This window comes from Pipra filicauda, unplaced genomic scaffold (assembly GCF_003945595.2).
Source record: "Pipra filicauda isolate LSUMZ 115617 unplaced genomic scaffold, ASM394559v2 scaffold349_size1355687_pilon, whole genome shotgun sequence".
Classification (NCBI taxonomy): Eukaryota; Metazoa; Chordata; class Aves; order Passeriformes; family Pipridae; genus Pipra; species Pipra filicauda.
The window spans coordinates 518,162-537,138 of NW_024104475.1; positions in this window are offsets into that span (position 1 = coordinate 518,162).

Here is an 18,977-nt window from a genome sequence, read left to right on the forward strand (position 1 = left end):
TGTTATTTTTATAGAGTTTTGTATGGATTTATTATCAGGAAACCTTTTGCCACTGAAATTTTTATTTTCTGAAAATGATGAGCTAATTTGACAAATTTCATAGAATATACAATAGGATAATATTTTCTTTAATTTTATTTATTTATTTATTCACTTATTTATTTTGTTGGTAGGTTATTATTTAAATAAATAAACACTTAGCCGTGTCAACCAATGACAAAACAAAAGTCCAGGATGCATGAATACTTAGTTTAGTTCTGAGTCAGAAATGGGCCTTAGGATCCACCAGAATCAGGGGAGGTTCTAATAAGAGAATAAAACAATAAAATTTGTTTGCTTGTTTGTGTGAGAAAGTGCTTTTTTTTTAATTCAATCTTCATATATATTCTGTTGGGAAAATTCTCAAAACATTTTTCTCCTGGACGTAAACACAAGGCTTGATGTTTCGAACAAGTGCTGCTTCACATTTCAGGTAAAATTCAACATGTGCCAACTTACTGTTCTTTGTTACTGATTTTGCCAGCAATAAGAATTGTTTTGTGGAAACCTACCGTCAACTGGGTTAATTTTGAAATATTCTCTTTCTACTCTAACTTAAGTTCAATGTGTTGCTCTCACTGGCACCACAAGCTGATGATCTGTCCAGTTTTCCTTGTTAATTTTTATTGCAATATTCTTTCACTCTTCCATAGATTAAAATGCTATAGAAATGCCTATCATATTGTTAGAAGTGTTGACTCAAGGCTCATCATCTTTGCTGGCAAAATAAAGTAATAGGGAAGCGTGAAATCAACAGATTTGAAATTCTTTTGTTAGGAAAGTAAAGGGTGGCCGAGGTAAAAACTCTTATTCCCGTTTCTTTTGCATCAGGCCATTACCACTTTACGGTACTGTATTGCAAAGGATGGGTTCATACAGGGTCAGGTACCTCCTGTGATCTCGTCCTGCAATTCTATTAGTTCAACATTTAGACAGGACAACACCTAGGCTAAGATTACAGCAAAGTCAACTGTTTTCAGTACAAGGCAACTATCTATTTCACTTATGCCCAAAGTTGTTGGTGCTTGTCAGTAGTTGTTTCTCTAGGCAGCTGGTGATGGCAATGTAGGTGGAAAGGAGTAGATATCTAGGGATTACTCCCCCAAGAATACCAAAGTCACAAAACTGCAAACACACTGACTGCTTGCATCTAAAGTTGATAGATTCAGCTGAAAAGTATTCAGCATCAGTATTGACAGCTGAAAGTGCTCAAGAGCTGACAAAATCATGACTTTTTTTGAAACTATTGCCATTTTTAATTTAAAAAATCTTTTAAAGGTAAGTGCCTCTAAAATTTACTTTGTGAGCTTTTCCTGTGACTGTGGGAGCTAAAAATAATAGATAATTGAGCTAGATTTTAAGTAAGACACAAAAAATATTGAGACACTTTCATAAAGATGAATCAGTCACTTTAGTTTGACAGGGACATCACCACCCTCTTTTCAAGGTCAGGAAAGCAGCCTTGGACCTGTTGCCCTTTAAATTCCGGTTTTACTGCCAGAGGCTATTGGGAAATACTGTACTGGGTTGGAGTGTGACGTTCCCCATTGTGACAGGGAATGACCTGATATCTCCTGTCAGTCATGGCTTAAGTGAAAATCTATGTTGTAATGTAATTTTTCTGTGTACTAGCCTGCTTGGTAACTCTTGTTTATGTTTAAATCCATAACAGATATGGGACTTTTCCTTCATCCGTCATCAGTTTAGCCTACCAAATCACCCACACAGCTCTTCTCATTGAGGTTTTACAATCAGAAGGTCTCTGCTTTCCAGAGGATTTGACAGCTCTACAAAGCTTAGAGGAAAGTTAAAGTCACATGGCAAAGAGGTAATTGCTGGTGTGCGACTTGAGACTTATGGTATAAAAATCAAGATGAAATACAGGCAGGATCTGTGGGAAAGATGTTGAGGAGCTTGAGATTGTCATAGGGAACAAGAAGCTGGCATAGTTCACATAAAAGATAAGGAGTGAGAACATGCTGGGAAGACCTGAAGGATGAAGATTGAGAACTGATTATGGAAAAATGAATAATAACTGTAGAGGTAGATGACTTCAAAGTTACAGTTTCTGAATAGGAAAATTGAAATGTTAATTGAAAAACTGAAGCAGAGAAGTGGGTGGCTTGACTAAAATGCCAACAAAATCTGGCTTCAGAAGCCAAATTATTTCCGCATTGTGAAGATCCAGGAGATAAAACAGAGGTCTCATTTCAATCTGCAGATGTTTGGGTTTAGGTAAATTGTTTAAAACTATACTTGGAACACGAGAGTTTAGTCCAGCGCTTGGGATGTCTCCCCTCATGAAAATTTGTCAGCACTCAGAATTTGCCACTTGGAATAGTTGGTCTCTTTCCGCTATTTTGTTTGGCTGGAAAGCAGAGAAAAGATTGAGGCAGAGAAATGGATTTTTTCACACATATAGGCAAAATTACACTTGCTCATTCATCCAAAACAAGTAGCTGTTTTGATAAGTTACAAATTTAAATATTTTCCTCAGTTTTAACAGGAAGCACAGGTAAGGAGCTTTTATACAGAATATTCATTACTATTTTATGCCAACTTAATTCTTGTACTTGAATGTGGTTATTTTGCTGCCCTCAGAATAATCAGGGTTTTTCTCCATCCTCTTGGATAAGAGGCTAAGAAACTGAAGTTCTTAGAACTGGAAAGGCAGAAACTTTTCTTAATTTAATTCTTAGATGATTTCAGCATCTGTGTCTTAAGTAAGTAAAAAAATCCACAACACTGCAACCCGAGTCAGTCTAAAGACTGCTCTGAGTTGAAATCCACTCCATTTTCTAGAGTCTGACTCACAGCCCCTTGTTATTTTTTCACTTTTCTTTGAGTCTAAGACTTACAAAGATCATTTGCTGTAAAGCTTGTGGAAGAGTGTTTTTGGCAAACAGGCTTTAAAGACTGCCTTTCTGTTCAGAAGAAGACGTGACACTTGTGCTGACAAAAGAGATATCACTAGAGAAGCAAATGGTATAATGGGGCTAGTGAGTGTGTGTGTGTGTGACATGGCAATTTTTCTTAAGGCTTTTTCCATATGTGATTACATATTGTATTGCTTTTTTTCTATGTAACATTAGTTCTCTTACCATCCTGGTTTTGTAGGAAAGCTTACGACTCTATAGCCAGAGACTACATTCAGTATCTGAATTTTGGGTGTGGGGATGAGGGATGTTAAGTCCCTAGAGCAGGTTGAAAGTGCATTACATTTGCTTCTTCTAGACATAGACAAAAGGCTGGGAGATTAATTTTTCTCTCCATAAACTAATTTCCTAAAAAAGGCAGTGCAGGAAAGAATGTTTTTTCATAACTTTTTTCCAGTGATACCAGAATTAAGTTGGCTACACATAATTTTGTAGCTGACAGAATCTTTAAAACTAAACATATTTTCACAATTTCTGATGCATTTTATGGTTTATCTTGTTTGAATGTATATATACATACTTTATTACAACTGTTGTTGCTGTTTATTATTATTGTCATTATTTCAGGGTTTTTTTCAGACAAAACTTGAACTGACTGGCCATGTTGTCAGATGATCTTCAGTGAAAAATCTAAAGAAGGAAGTGGACATTTTCATCAGGGAATAAAAAGTACAGGCAAAACATAATTTGACTTGGAAGAGCTTTAGAATGGCAATTTAAGTCAGTGGAAGAAATTCTGTGATTGTTGTTTCTGAATATGGAAAAAAGAGAATAGATTTTTATTCAAGCTTATTTTCATCAGTAAAATAGTGGGTTCTTCTGCAAACATAATTCTAAACTATTAAAATCTGGACCAGACTTCACAGTTCAGCAATAGACATAAAGATCAGAAAGTATGCAAAGAGAGACAATAAAAATTGAATTAGTTAATCGTGACTGTCACACAAACTTGGTGAAAACAGTTTTTCTTGTTCTACTTCTGCAGTTATAATAATCCGTTTTTACATCGAAACGCCAGTGAAGAAAAATATATTGCTCAACAGTAAATGTTATCTGTTTACTAGAGATAATTGGCTAGAAAAAAGTGCGTGCAAAAATTTGGTTGATTATCAAGAGCTGATGTTTTATCTTTTACAAAATCTTGACAAGAATATGAATCTCTGTGAGTGTCTGCTGAGAAATATAACTCAGCTGAACTTAAGAGTTCTGTGATACATAGTGGTCATTCTGTGCTATCCTCCTTCAGACATTATGGGAAGGACTGGTCAAGTCCTCGACATAATGCAAGAGAACAGATTTGAAAAATATAACATGATTTTATTTTACTACCTTTCATTTCTCCATTGCATAAAAGCACTTTTGAAAGCAAGAAACTAAACTCTGGTCATTGAGTCACTATATGTCTTGAAATGAAACATCATTTTGCACTCAACAATAGACTTCAGGGAGACTTGAGTACAAGAACAGAATTACGGACAGAGGATCAGCTGGGAATTTAAACAGCTCTGTTCCCTCTATCTTATCTGTAGGTGTTCTTGCAAAAATGGCCCAATTTCCAGATGTGATGCAGACTTCATCGAGGTTCTGCAATATTTCTAGGCATTTTTTCCTTTTCCATTTTTTTACCACTTGAGTTTTTGAGAGCTGACCAGCACTGGAAGTGCCAAGATATCTTGAGAGATATTGCAGTTGAGAAATTCCCAGCTGGACCCAGAAGTGTTGGGAATCTTGGAAGACAAGCAGTTCTTGTATTGAATCTACTCCCATTTGCAGACCTCAGAGGTCTGAATCTCATTTATTCCAGCCTAAGTCAGAAGTAATCCCACTGAATTCAGTAGGTGTGATGCAAGGTCAAATCAGTGTGAGGTCTAAATCCAGCCTTCAGAGGGTTGGACAATGTTTTGTAAAAATTATTTGAAATTTAGTCTGCTTAGCCAAAGTTTTTGAAGTTTTTGAAGTTCCTGTTAGCTAAAGAACTCTTTTTGATAGAGAAAAGAAAACTGGAAGAAGTATAAATCTTATCCACAATAATTTTAAAAATAACTTTGGGAAATCACATTCTCTCTTTTATGGTAATTTTCCAGAGGTGAATATGGATTCAGACCAATTTTAGGAAATACTATTAGTGTTTTCTTATTAGCAAATCACCACAGAAATTACAGCAGCTACAATGTCTATGAATTTGTAAGTATTATTACCCCCTCTGTAGGCGCTGGACTTCGAGTAGTCCAGACATAAAGGATGATGTATATTTCACTTAACCTTAGCTGCCAGTCAAAGCTCTAATAGTCAGTGAAAAGAGCAGCACTTTCACATGGTGGTTCATCCCAGCCTATGTTCAGGTGGGGCAGATCAACTTTCCATGTATTTGTCTTCCCCGCTGGATGACAGAGGGAGCCCTCACACTTTCTATAAATAAAAGGAGCAATAAAGCTCCTTCTCAGGAAACTAACCATCCTTGCCCTCAAAAAGAAAGGAGAGAATTAGATGCAATGGAGACTCTTAGGGTGTTTGCAATGTTACTGAATTTCCATTGGTGGGTCCTCAGACCCACCAGAGCAGGTAAATGTAGACTATTCTATAAATTTCTCCTGAGAAAAGATGTCCGATATTTTTAGGATGGGTACACAAAAAAATCTGAAACTTAACAAATGAAATAACAGGCAATTTGGGAAATGCTAAACTGCGTTACCTTTCAGTGTGATTTTTAATCTATATTGCCCCTAGGTATTAAACAGACCTTTCCTGGAGTAGTCTTCCTTATTCTCTACACCAATGTGGCTATTTGGGTTAATAAGGAGATATTCAGTGTTAGTAGCAGTGGCATCAGTCTGGCTACAGAGAACAAGACACCGGAGGTTCTAATTATGGAAATATTCTGTCACTAACATAATAGACTCCGGTGGGTATCTCAGTTGATTACACAAGGGGATTTTAGAAAGATATTTTCCTATATTGGTGAATAATGACTCTTTTTGAGTTAATAGCATATTATGTGTCACCAAAAGGGTCTGAACACTCTGGTCTATATGTCAAAGTATTTTATCTAAATAACTACCCTGCTTATCAATCTCCATTAGCAAACTTTCAGGGTCCATAGAAGATTATGAGAGAGTAACACTGATGAAAATGTAAGAAATGCATTAGGAAATTAAAAAAAAAAAAAAGTAAAATTATTCATATGTTATATTGTTATAGTATTTGCTTTCTACACATTTATTGCCAAACTGAAGAGAACATGTGACTATGGAAGTATAAATAATAAACCTTAGTTTTATCCAATAGACAAGAGAAGTTTTGCTTCAATTCATACATTAGTCCATCTATAAGACTTTTGATCAACAGCATTTTATGACCAACATTATCCTATTTGTCAATTGCTAAAATTATGTAGAAATTTCATTAAGATGCAAGAAAAGAAAAGGGGGTTTTCATGCTTTTAACATTATTGCACTATTATTTTTTTCCTGCGTTCTGCAAGTGGATCATGAGGATGTTGCAAATCCTTCATAGTGAATTCATACTTCCCCGGCAGATGCTTAGAAGTATTTAATACAGGTAAAGGTGTCCTTTGCCCAGAGTCTTTCTGTTTTGTACTTCTCAGGGTTGTTCTATTTCTGAAAGTGCAATGAAGCAGCAGTTATCTTCCAGCATTTTTGTTTCTCTTTGGTATGCACAAGGGCTGATAGTAACCTTCTGTGCTAAATTTCTGATGTGTCAGAAGACCATGTCTTATAATATCTTTCATAGGGAATTACATTCTCAAATTGTGTCTTAAACCTAACTGCTGTAATTCCTTCTGCATGTCACAGATGCACCTTTCTAAATGAGTAAAACTAATTAATTTCAATAACTACTGCTGCACCTCTGCTTCTGTTTCTGTCACCAATAATGGCGTCTCTAGGTGGCAGTGGCAAAAATTGCTATAATAGCTTTAGTGTATAAGAGACTAATATATGAGATTATTCTACAGTATTAATCCTATTGCTTTAGCTTTGGAGGAATATGTAAAGAAGAATTTAGGCTTCAAAGGTTTTTGTAGTCTAAATTTATTATATTGTAACTATGTTGATACACAGATGTATTGGATCTAGCTGAGATTGTGAGAGACAGAAATGGTTAATGGCTTAAACATTCACACAAGGGCTCAAGGTACTCATCTCTGCTGATGGGCTGTTGTGGACTCAACTGTGCTGATATAACAGGCATCTGTAAACAACTTCAGAGGTGTCAAAGACTCATGGAATGTCCTGTGATCCAGTATTACATTGTAAAACTGCCACAAGGGAGGTACTGGGGGTGTTTCTACCTAGCCTAAGCATAATAAAAACCCATGAGACTTCTCTTATCACCCTGGGTTTCTTCCCTCACCACCCAGGCTCCTTTCCTCACCATCCTGGGCTTCCCTCGATGGATCCAGACTGCAACCATTACTTTGACAGACTGAGACTCTCCCACTGAGAAGACCACAAGAAGAGGATCAATGAGACACCATCAGAATCCATGGAGTGTTGCTATTTTTTCTACTTAATCTGTCTCTCTGTCCCTCTCTTACTCTTCCCCTCTCTCTGTTTTTCTTACTTCTTTCTGTCTCTCTCTCTACCTCACATTTACCGTTAAATAAAAATCTGTACTATTGACTCTGGCATATGGTCTCGTTTGTACCTTAATTCAGTCAGAGGCATCTCTCTAATAATTTTAAAGGAACCTGATCATAACAGATTCAATAATTTCATCACTTTTATTCTTGCATTGTTCAATTTCTATTGCATATAACAAAGGTGAATAAAAGAAATGAATGGCACCTGCCACTTTTTCTAAGCCTGATAGACTATTTGAAAGCCTTTTGTGGCATGAGTAAAGTATTTCCATGGCAGACAACAGAAGTATGTTTACACCCTTGTAAAATAACCTGGGTCATTTAGAAGCATTATTAATAAAAGACCTCAAGGATGGATTTATTTGAGTTGATCTCACTAGAGTTATGTGAATATGAATGACACTTCCTTCCTGAATATCCTGAGATGTGAAACACAACAACAAACTTTCTAAGCAGACCTACTTAACAAGTAGGTCTTAAAATGTGTAAATCAAAACCAAATGTTATGAAAATCAGTGTGAAAACTCATTGTCCTAAAAGAGATCTGTTGATGAGTTTTCTGACCTAGATGGCCTCATTTGTACTCATACAATACTGCTGTCCTGAGTATGTCAGGCAAGCACTATTCTCGGAGACTTGATTCACATTAGCATTCTAACAACAGCAAGTTCAGCTGATGGAGTTTCAGCAGTAAAAGGCAAATGGGAAGCTAGAAAAGGCAGATAATTTCTGTGGAGATTCTCTGGTGTGACAATAGCTAAGGGATCATGTAAGGCTTTGGGCACCAATTTCCAGGAATTGGTCTCTTTCTGGTTTGTAAAGTATACACACCTTATATAAATAACAGTCCCGGTAGAAACTGCGTGCTAAATATTTTCTTTACTTTCCACAGGCACAGTCTTGGCAACTCAAATGCCCAAAACTGCAGGTGGACACAGGGACTTGAAAGTAGCTTTCAAGCTGAAATGTAAAGTTTGTCAGGACAGTCTTGGTCCTACTGGTCTTCTGCGACGTCTCTATTATTTCCTTCTCTTTCCCTGGGCCAAAGGGGTGGTTTGTTGGTTTATGCTGATGGAAACTGGCATAAGTCAGGGCTAGATTAATATGGTGATAGGCTGCTATGTTTGCTGCTCTTGGCTGATAGCTATTTTGGCATCATCATGCTGAGTGATGTACAGCGTCAGTTTGACATGATAGGCTTACAGCTGGGAGAAAAGTAAAGCTCTGAGCATGGATTCCATGACACACTAGCAGCATTTCAGTGCTCTGGCATCCATGACAGTGAGCTGACTGACTGAAAGGCCAGACAGGGTTTTAATTGCATTATTGCCAAGTTGATTAAAAAAAAAAAAAAGTGAGAGAGGGAGAAACAGGGAAATCTACATGGAATAAATGTGTTTAATCTGTTCTTTAGCTTATAAAGCTTTCAAATTTAATACTTCTCACCAAGTTAGCTTTCTACAAGATCCCAAAGAAAATAAAAGACAGGGTTCTAGTCAGTTAGATTTTGCCTTGAATAGTAGTGTATTTGAGTGTTGTATACTGTGAGTTAAATGCATGTATGTTTTCAATCGCTGAATAATCTTGAATTTGAACAAAGTTTTAAACTTTGGAACAAATGCATTAATACATTGATTGTTAAACAAATACATTCCAGTTATCGTCATAACCATTTGAACTGAAGACTATAGATTATCATGCCTAAAATGATCCTTTCATGGCTTGACTTAATCAGAAGTCTTGTCAGTAAATGTTAAGTGAAGTTATATATCTATATATATTTTTTTATATATATATATATATACACACACACATTTTAGTTCTGCGTGGCTAAGAGCAGGATTAAAATATCCAAGTTAATGTATATAGGACAATGTACTGTATTCTTTTTGTGCTGGATTATGCATCTATTGCATGCATAAAGGGTCAAAATTGTGAAAAGAAATGTACTAATCTCTCAGGCTAGTAAGAGAACCAATTTTTTTTAACTATCTATCTATCTATCTATCTATCTATCTAGGTATAAAATATCTCATAAAACTATGTTATTATTGTAATAAAATTTCTACTGTTCCTAATACATTCCATTAGCAGCATCATATTTGTTCCACATAAGCCTGAGACTGCATTCAGGAGAATTAATTTCAATTACTTCACAGAAATGTGATGACTCACTCCCCCTCATTACAGGAATATATAGCAGAATCTTAAAACCATTGTGGATAGAATGTACAAATGTTTAGTCCTTATTGCTTTTGTAACTGCCTAGTATATATCATGTCAAAGGACTGCAAACAGATCAAAGATATTAATTTACACTGTAAGACATTCTGATATTTATGGTGGTGTAATTCAAGGGAAAGGTGTCTTCAGGGATATTAGCTGTGCTGTTTCTGTTTATTGTAAGGAGACTGATAATCAGATGCATGCCCACTAAGTTGATACTGTGGTCCCTGTCTGGTTCATAGATCGAAATCCCCTTGGATAGAGGAGACATCTGCATAGGACTGGCAGATGTAATCTGGGTTCTGTGCCTTTCTGAAAGAGAAAGGTGCCAGATCAGGCCAGGCAACTTGGCATTAGGTGACAGCTGATATGCCTACAAGGTAGAATTCAGTTAAAGATTCAAACTTCTAAACATAGGTGTCTTTGCATAAGTAAGGTGCCAGACTCCTACTACAGCCAACTGAGCACTTGCCTGTAGAATAATGGACATCAACATTAGGCAAGGGTTACATAAAAAGAAAATGTATAAGTTGAGTTAGGTGATTTCACGCCCTACTCTGTTCTTGTGAGACCCCACCTAGAGTACTGCATGCAGCTCTGGGGCTTCCAACATAAGAAAGACATAGACCTGTTGCACCAAGTCCAGAGGAGGGTCATGAGGATGCTCAGAGGACTAGTGCACTTCTCCTGTGAAGACAGCCTGATTTCAGCCTGGAGAAGAGAAGGTTCCTGGGAGAACTGTTTTTTGGTCTTTTATTATAGAAAGAGATAATCATACTCTTTCATTACATGAAAGATGGAGAAAGAGTTTTTACAAGGGCCTGTAGTGACAAGAGGCAATGCTTTTAAATTGAAAAAGGATATATTGAGACTGTATATAAAGAAGAAAATTTTTTATGATGAGTAGTGAAACACTGAAACAGGTTGCCCAGAGAAGTTGGAGATCCCCTTCACTGGAAGAATTCAAAATGAGCTGGCACAGGGCTTTGGGCAATCTGATCTACTGAAAGATGTTCGTGCCCATTGGCAGGGGCTTTGGACTGGATTATCTTTAGTGTTCTCTTCCAAACCAAGCCATTCTGTAATTCTATGATTCAAAGTAGGCAACAGCTGTCTGGTGAGATTATAGGTTTCATTGGCTAAATCTCCATTGACTGCTAAGGACACTTGGACCTACATAAGTTTATGTCCACATGCATATACGTAGGTATCTTCTCTTTGACTTGAATTCTACCTGAGTCTGGATTGGTGCAAAGAAATGACTGCAAAATGTCATGGAAGCCTGATCTGTCTAACAGCTCATGAGGTATGTCTTTGCAATGGGGCAGATGTGTTCAGTGGGTTACGTGTTAGCATGAGTGCCTTTGTCACAGTAAAAAGTACCAGGATTCCCTCCCTGCTCATGGTCATGATTTTCTTCCAGAGAACAGATTGCATGACAAGACGCTGGATGTGCTACAGGGTGCACTGCGATTGGGTTTAGGAGTCATGGGGATAGAAAGAAGTGAATGAAGTAAACTGCTTTGTCCCTGTTTTGTCAATTTATGTGCAGAAGAAATACTGGAAATAAAGGACATAAAAATCTCTTATTCAAGAAATGCAGTTTTACTTTTTCCATGACCTATCTAGATTTGAGATTGATGATTTATAAGTAGGAGGCACAAGCTTCCAAAGGAACTTTGAACTTAAGATGAAATAAGAAAAATTTAGTTCTAAAGAAATGTGCAGGAGAAAGCTAACCATCTAGCTATTTGGAAAGAAGCCTATCTGTCTAGGTACTCTCCCCATAATTTTTTTGCCATGAAGAAGAGATTGTTTTTCCCTTCTACAGTACCAAATCTCAGAATCATGGAATCATAGAACAGTCCAAGTTGCAAGGGACATTGAAAAGTCATCTAGTTCAACCTTCTGTGGGAAAGGGAACCTAGATGAGATTATCTGGAACACTGTCCAAATATGTCTTGAAAATCTCTATTGATGGAATCTCCACCATGTCCCTAAGAAAGTTCTTTCAGTGAATGATAGATCTTAATTTAAAAAATTCTTTCATATATCAAGATGAAATCTCTCCTGTTGCAACTTGTACTTATTGCCTCTTATCTTCTCCATGTGTCTCCTGTGAAAGAAAGCCTCCATCCTCTTTGTAGCTACTCTTAAAGTATTGGAAAACTGTGATGAGGTCTTCCCTGAGCCTCTTTTTCTCCAGGGAAAAAAGACTTAATTTCTCCATAGAATAGGTTCTCTCACCCTTTGATTAGCTTCATGGCCCTCACTTGGACCCTCTAGTCTGTCCACATCCTTTTTGAATTGTGGGGGCCAAAACTGGACACAATACTTCAACTGTGGCCTGGAAAGGGCTGAGAAGAGTGGGATAATCACATCTTTATCTCTTTTAGTAATGCACCCATAGATGCAGCCCATATCCAATTTACCTTTTTTGTTGCAGCAATGCACTATTGATTCATGTCCAGCTGGTTGTCCACCAGGACCCCCAGGTCTCGTTCAGCAAGGCTGCCCCCAGCCATGCAGATCGTAGCCTGCACTGTGCTCTTTGATTTTGTTGTGTCAGGTGCAGGACCTTGCACTTGTCTTTGTTACCTATCATACAGTTCTTCTTTGCCCACTGTAAATTCTTTGTCTTATTCTGATGTGAAACAAAGAAAATTTTAGAACTTTAGTAAGGAAGAGGAATTGCTGTCCTTCCTGCCTTTCTTCACACCTACCTTTGCCTTTATGATTGTGCAAGTCTCATTTTTCCAAAGTTCCTGAAGTGTGAATGGTACTGAATATGTTGCACTTTGACAACTCCAAGTTGAAATGGGATAACAAGCTAAAAAAGTAGACAAGTCAACCCTCCCCCTGTCTCTGTACAACCCTAAGTTTCTTTCTTACTATAGTTTGATTTCTTCTAGAGAGGATATATTGAGTCACATTCTTGCTACAAGTAATAATGGGATATCCTCTCTCCTTGGAATTTCCATTGCATTGTCCTTGTAGTTAAAATTGCATATGTGGAAGGCATAAGAAAATGTCCATCTGTCTATCTCTCTGTCTCTCTTGCTGTTATTATTCCAAATTAGTAAGAAGACACAGAGAAGAAGGGCTCACTTTGCCTCTGTGTAATCTACATACTGTGCTCTTCAGTTTTTGGTGAGAAACTACAACTTTATGGACTGTAATATAGAGTTGTGGTTTTCCTCTTCATGAGAAGCATTATGGGTAGAAAGGAAAAAAGTGTGGATTTTTCCTTTATTGCCAGTATCCCTGAGGATTTTGTTATAGTGCATTTTGGTGAGACAATAATGCTCCACATTAAATGGTGTGACACAAATAACTCTAGTTTTCCAGCATACTGAAGCAAAGAGAGTGCAGAAATTCATTGTAATTATGCTGATGGAGAACGAGGTGAGAGTAATGCACTCTTCTAAGTATGATCTCTTTTTTGCACTGACTTTGAGTCAGAGAGGATTTTTTTACACTTATGGAAACAAAATTTATATGAAAAATTTCCTAAAAAAAAAAAAAAAGAAAAAAAATGTATTCCAACAGTATAACACTGCCAGAGGCCTTATTTAGTAACATCTTTATACACCCATCAAACTCTGCATAGGTTTGAACACAGGAGTTTCTCTTTTCTGCTTGCCTCAGGCCTTGATGTTGCATTCTCTTCCCACAGAATACATCAGACTGGGGTGTAACAAAGGACAAAGTTGTATTTCAGTGTAGTCTGAGAGAAGTCAATAAGATAAGATTTGTTACCAGTGCACATTTATTAATCTTGTTTTCATTTTTCCCTGCAGGAGTCTAGCCGGAATATAGATACAAGACTCACATTTAGACAGGCACCAATTTGATGCATCTTGTTGTGTTCAGTTCTTTGATATACAAGCTAGTGTTATTTATAAAACAAGACACTTAAAATTAAGACATGAATACATATAAATTGATGAAATATTTGGTTTTCACATTTATTAGTGAAATTGCTTTTCCTATATGCATATCCTTGATCTGTCCCTTTCTTTTCCACTTGACGTTGATGGAGAAAATGGCAAAAGTTATGATGGAGTATGGCTCATGAATTTTTTAAAAATAACTTTATAGACTGAAATCAGAGTGTTAGACTAGAGAGAAAAGAATTGACCAAACTCTCTTATTAATGCAGGAGAGTGCTGGTAAAAAGTAATGAGAGAGAAAAAAATAGAGGATAATTTCTAATCCTTGTTATATGATGTTTAAACACAAATTACCCTAAAGCAAAATCTTTCTTGTGATTTCATCAAGAAACAGACAGATCAAACTGTGACTAACCAAAAATAAGATGAACTGTCTTTGTGTGTGTGTGTCAGAGAGAGAGACCTTGCATTTAATTTAGAATATTTGCATGAGGACAACCCTCCAAAGTACTTCATAAGATGAGTTAAACTTTCCAACATCATTATGAGTAATCAATATATTCATTTTGCACAAGGAAAAATGGAAAGTCAATAACTGAGAGTCTATCTTCCAGGGTCCAGAAAACTGTAGCAAGTCAAGAGTATATTTTCTTGTGCAGAGATCTTAATTTCCGAGACCTATAGATTTTAAACCTAGATTTTTCTTTGGTAGGTTTTTGAATGTTAAATAAAATCTGTCTTCAATGTGTTGTCTGGGAGAGGACTGTTAAAAATGGAAATTTCAGCACCATCTTAAAAATGTATTTATACAAACAGAAATATATACCCCAAAAATATACCACAACTGGATTCTGGGAATATGCCATCAACTGCAAGCTTGCTCATGCAGAGAAATTTTTCGTAGTAGGATCTTGTCAGGATAAAAATAGTGGATTAAAATATTTCTCTGTTTATGATGGGGAAAACAAAGAAGAATTTTATGCAGCTTGTATCCAGTTGATTGATCATCATCAGTAAAGAGCTGAAAAGGTACTACAAAATAGCAAAAGCTTCTCTTATTTTATTAATATAATATTTTTGTATGTCATTTTGTTGTCTACTGCTAACTTCCCAAACTGGTCTTCAAAATAGTGGTGTTCAGTAAAATAGAAATGAGAAAGCAGTAGTAACTGAAATCCACTGCTGCGTATCAAAGTAATTATCAGCTGTTTTTTTTAGTAGATCATATGTCTGGTGATTTTTACAAGATGCTATAAAAAATTGTTCTTTTACCTTTAAATAATTTTGATATGGCCCTGAGTTTAAATAGGGCTAGTGAAGTCACTTTAACAAACCTTATATTACAGGGTAACTGTTTGAGTGATGGAAAGCTTGAGCACAAAAATAAAATTTGCTCTTTGGGATTAGGATGGGGAATAAGTTTCTAAAGCCTGCAGTTTAATTTTTAAATATATAGAAAATTGAATATCTGAAATGCTATAATTTTCCTGAGATGCCTAATGTGATATTTCAAAATGTTTAGCCATTATTTTATGGTGTTCCAAACCATGTAAGATTTTGTCAGACTCTGTAGATCTCTGTCTGCCTTGGTCCTGAGAGAGTGGACTGAAAAAACAGTTAGTTTTATTATCTGCTAAAAATATATTTTTGCCCTGCAACCTTAATTCCTTTTTGCATCTTTTTCTCTCTTTCATTATCTCAGTACTTATGCCCAGTGAATTATGAATAAGTATTGGTGTAGTGAACACAAAACTTCAGATACTACTGACAATCCATCTATGAAATTAACTAAATTTATCATTTTGACCATTGCTCTTGAAAAATTATGATGAAGTTTGAATTACTTTTGTCTTTTTTTTAATACAAAATTTTAGTTTTAAACTATTTTTCAAAATATTTTTGAAACTGTTTATATTTCTAATTTTTATCTGATTATTCTTGACAAAGAAATGAAACTAATCTTACTGAAACATTCACATTTGTAGTTTACTTTCTACATTTGTTTTTCCTTAATATGTATGTCTGTGTGATCATGTCATCAATTTAAATATATTCTCTGAATATGACATATAGTGAATATAGGTGGGATCTCACTCTTAACCATCAGACATTCTTGAGTCTCTTATGAAAGCTTTTATGGTCAAATGTTCCACCATTACCCTACTTTTAAAAACAGTTGATCAGTCCTCAAGCAGCAGTTTCAAAAAGAATTTTCTTTTTGTTAATCAAAATATCCGACCCACTGAATCCAAAGTTGTACAAATTTTAAACGAGTTACAATCTAGAGGGTTTCTAAGTCAAGGGAGGGAGGTAAAGTCATGCAAAAGCAAGGAAAACCGTCTGAACTTTCAAACCTATGTGTGTGTCATAGGTTTTACTTCACACCTGCTCTAGTCTGGTCCCACGGATCTATTAGCAGTTAGGGCTCGTTAGGAGGGCCTGGCACCTATATATTCTAGTTTCATACAGAAGGAGACCAATTTCAATATGAAATGAAACATGGTGGAGGATGAAGAAGTTAACTTCAAAAGTGTCATCACAGTCTGAAATAATACACTCTAATACAAATAAGGATGAAGTCTGCATTGCATCTCTTGAAGTGGAACCCAGGAACATTGTAAGCTCAGAGGTAGGTGTCCCTGCGATATGCTCCTGCTGCAATGGAAGAGCTTGCAGTGCAGTTCTGCTGCCTGGAAATAAAGAATTTAGCCATTGATTTCTTATCTCTTTTTTCAATATCATGGCCCATTTCAAAAGTGCATACTGAAGAATTTTGTATGCTTTTCAAGTTTTGTTTTCAGAATCATAACAAGAGAAACCTACTGAAGAACAAATGCATATATCATCTCCTACCCATTGCCACTTTGTTCCTCTACTCCTTGTTTCAGTGCTTCCTATTCTTTCACTATCTTTGCTTCCTCAGTAACTACCTACTCTTCATTTGACCAGTTTATTGTTTGTCCATTTCTCCTTATTTCCTTACTACTTCTTCCAAACTAATTCCTGTTGAGAATTTTATTATTCTTTGCTTCTTTTCCTTGAATCCTATTCCTAATTACAGCTTTCCAAAATATCACATACTATTCTCACTTAGTTGTGCTCGCATTTTACCAGACGGAAGATAAATTTAGCTATTGGTGGTTACTATAAACAAGTTCTTTTGCTTTTAAATATGGAAAGTGTATTGAGCATTTTCTAAATCCTCTGGAACTTCTAAAATAATTACCAGTTATTTTGTAAAGCCCTCAACAAAAGGACTATTTCAGTCAAATCAGTGACAAAAGGCATACTTTAAATTCTTGGGCATATGCATTTTCTCCCCTGCTGGGTTGTACTTCCTGAAGTTTTCACCTTAGTTAAAGTGCTTACACAAGTTATTTTTACCTGACTTTAAAACCGTCTTCCAATATGTTTCATTTATATCATTTGCATTGTGGGAACTTTCAATACAAATTCCATTCCTATAAATTAGTGACTGCTGGAGCTTAGATTAATGAACTCTCATTAATTATTTCCTTTGCATTTTGTTTCCTGTATAAATTTCGAGATGATTGCTAAAGTAAATTATCTGTACAGGCAGTGGCTTTAAGTGCTTTTCTGTTTCCTGCTGTGGTGACAAGTGCCTCATTCAATTGTTTCAAAATGAATGCCTTAAATTACTTGTCCCCTTTTTGGGCATCCTCCTCCATTACAAACTTCACTGAAGCTAAAACTTTGATTTGTAAAATCATTTCTGTACATTAGGATTTACCACAGAAAGTTTTTTTCTGAAAAAGTTATTTCTCAATAAGTTACTGCTTTAGTTACACGGTCCTGGAACAAATTGCAAATGCAATTTCTAATATCCTTATTGAATCAAATGTGTCAGTTCTACAAAATAGCATCAAAAATCTTTTTCCCACTTATTTTTGGGATAAAATGTGGACTAGTCTCTATTACAAGGAGTGCTACCTCCACTGTAATAAGAAGAATGATTTTGCTCTCTCAAACACAGAGCTATATTGAAAAAGAATTACTGTCATTCTATTTGAAAAAAATCCTGCAATTTCAGACTGTATTGCAGATCAGAAGAACAATAAAGCAGAACAAAGAAGCTCATAATGAGAATTTTTTCCTCTCTGGACTCATCATGTTTACACAACATGTTGCCAAATGCAGAATATTGCGTTTTCAAGTATGTATATTTTAAATATTTATAGATAGAGAATAATTCCTTTTAGTAAGAGATAAAAATGATTCCTGATCCTTTAGCACATTGCAGTTATAAAACCATTATTCAAATTCATTAGGTATTCCAGCTGTTAAATGAAAAACTCTGCAAAGGCTTTTTAAAACTTGTTGAAATATTTCTAATATAGGTGATCAATTCCGACAGGTTTATGAGATTTGAGTGGTGGCAGGTGAAAAATCTGAAAGTAAATTTCTATTTCCTTAATCATGAACCTTACCACTTGAAAGCATGCAAGGAAACATTTAAGGTCAGTTTGGATGGAACTCTCAACAACCTGATCTTGTTGAAGATGTCCCTGCTCATTGCAGGGAGGCTGGATTGGATGACCTTTAAAGGTCTCTTCCAAACCAAACTGTTCTGTGAAACTGATGGTGTGAACAAAATTTTGCTGATCGGTGTTTTCTAAACAAATGCAGTCATGAAAATGCTTAAATAGTTAGGTTACCTTTGATAAAGTAATAATACATTGTCCTTTTCATATAGTTTTCACATTTCTCTTTGCTATTTTAATAAGACAGTTGCACATTGTGGTAGGAATTTCATTTTTTTTCTGGCTCATTATTTGATTTCTAACCTGTCAAAGTTATGATTTAGGTGACTTTCTGATGTGAAAAAGAATTTAAGAGGAAGAGATTTTGACATTGCTACAGAATAATTAAGAAAAGACTGGTAATATTGAATAGGGCTACAAGTGACTTTCATTTTTTGAAAAAAAGATTTTTCCTCACTTTGGATATTTTGTGTATAAGTAGTTAGATGTGATTACAACAGTATGATGACCAGCAACAATAACACACAAAAAAAGACCACTTAACTTTTTATATTTGTCTTAATTTCTCCATGATGTTGCTAAGGTCTGCCTTCACTTAAATGCCTATCTTTTGTTTTGTTTTGGATTCTATCTCACAGAGTCACAGAATATACAGTTGGAAGGGACCCGTAAGGATTGTCGAGTCCAACTCTTGGCCCTGCACAGGACCATCCCCAAGAAGCACACCATGTGCTCGAGAGTCTTGTCCAAATGCTTCTTGAACTCTGTCAGGCTTGGTGCT